Raw genomic sequence first — 2,123 nt, forward strand, 5'->3', positions numbered from 1 at the left:
CTGTGTCCTGTGTGTTTCTTTTCTACTTTGTCCCGTCAACTTCGAGTTGTTTCTCATCGTGTGGATCAAGCGCCTACTAGCCCAGAGATCCACCATTTCAGTGGAGATGGAAACGAACGCCAAGCCCTTCCGCGCGCCTCTCCAAGACAACAACAGCGAAAGTCGGTGTGCTGACGTCATCCCGTCTCGCCGCCTCCTTCCATTGAGGGTTCTTCTTTCTATTTTCGCGTTTTGCTGTGTTTGTAGCATCAGCTGCTTGGGATCGCCAGAAACCTTACATCATTTTCTTTCCAACTATCCCAGAAAATTGACGAATTAACTGCGACTTCGCGAACAAAGTTGACGGGTTTCACGCAAGCAATCTCGCGTCTCGCACGATGTACGCAATGCACGGCGGCGCTAGTCAGCTGCTTGGCATGGCAGTTTCCACAATATGATTTTTTACAACTTCCGCCCCCACCTCTCCTCTCCCTTCGTCAGGATATTATTCTGCGGATGTGAGCATGCACTTTACCTGCGTTTTTTTTTTTTTTTTTTTTATTCACGTAGTTGCAGTTTGCGCGCAGGTGCACGCTACATTGCTACGTTGCCCTTGGGAATACCACATCTACGTATATGAACGCTCTAGGTAAGCCACCGCTTAGTTTCCGTAAATTGGATGGTTTACCCAAGATTCCTAATGTGCGTGGGGATGAAAAATGTGCGTGTGTGTTTGTGTGTGTGTGGGTGGGGGGTTCATAAAATTATTACATTTAATCACTTCGGTAAATTGCGGAGTTTGGAGGCTGCCTGGAAAATTGTTTCCTTCATGCCCTCGCTAAATAATGAACTTTGAGTGTCGGTAGAACTCTATACAGTTAAGTAGTTAAAAATAGCGCGCAGTGGTATTTGCAGTTCTTCTCTTGTCGTTGTTTTCGAGCGCTCCCATGAATTCTCAAATTTTAGCACCAACTCACTGGTTCAACAATCAGCACTGTTCAAAATAGCCTCTACTGGAACCTTCTGACTCACGCGAGTATAATAAGAAGTTTCCTCGGTGAATTTGGAGATGTTTTGGAACGCTTTTTTTTTTTGTTGTTGTTGTTCGTATATCTTCTTGTGCGTGGAAACGCGCGCTCGCATTTAGCGCACTAAAGGCGCGAGCATGCAACGCTTTTTGATCGCTCCAGACGACGTTAGACGACCGAAAAAAAAAAGCTCACAATGCCTTCGAATGTACAAAAAAAAAAAAAAAAAATACGCTTCGGAATGTTTCCTGAGGTCTGTCTGGGGGCCATCGTCTGTCGCGTCGACTGTAGCTAATTGTGCGCCGTGCCAAGAATATAGACGCTTTGCAGCAGCTGTGCATGGGCGCCGCCATAACTGACCTTCAGTTTTTGTTTCCCCTTATTACGTTTACTTCACTTCATTATTATCATAGAAGGCTAGGTCATTGCCATCCTAGATTTTATTTTGTCTTTCTCCCCAGCATTGGCTTTTGTGGAGGCTCGTCCATACCAATTCCAGTGGCTCGGTAACTCGGTAAAACAAGTGAAGGTCAGCAATGGCGGCTGTGTTCTGGCGCGTGTGTAAAGCGTCTATACGAAGAAACGGGGGAGCATCACAGGTCAAAGCAATGATGTTGAGCCGAAGGGTGCCAGGGCGCGTTCACGCGTTTCACAAGCAGTCTTGGGTAAGTTACTTTTAAAAAGTAATTCGTTACAGTTACTTTCAGAAAAAAAAAGTAGCGAAGTTACCGTTACAGTTACCGCATCAAAAGAGTAACTCGTTACAGTTACTTTTAAAAAGTAACGACGTTACTTTTCAGTTACTTTTCTATAACACAAAAGAAATTAGGAAAAACTAAAAAACGCCCCTCACCAAGTTTTATTGCATAAAATTAAAAAAGTACGCTTTTTACTTCATATTGTAACTTAGCAGAAGTTGCTTCTTGAAATTAGTGTTTGAAAATTTCCACGCCAGAGTAGTGGCGCAAATCAAAATACGAAACATGCGCAGTGCGGAGTACTGGCGCTAATCAAAATACGAAACATGCGCAGTGCCCTCCGCGTGTATTATTGTTTTACGGTTGATTCACCCTATTAAAAAGCGTTTTCACACACAAAAAAAGAAAAAAAAAAACA

This window comes from Ixodes scapularis, unplaced genomic scaffold (assembly GCF_016920785.2).
Source record: "Ixodes scapularis isolate PalLabHiFi unplaced genomic scaffold, ASM1692078v2 PGA_scaffold2__306_contigs__length_199485367, whole genome shotgun sequence".
NCBI classification, from domain to species: domain Eukaryota; kingdom Metazoa; phylum Arthropoda; class Arachnida; order Ixodida; family Ixodidae; genus Ixodes; species Ixodes scapularis.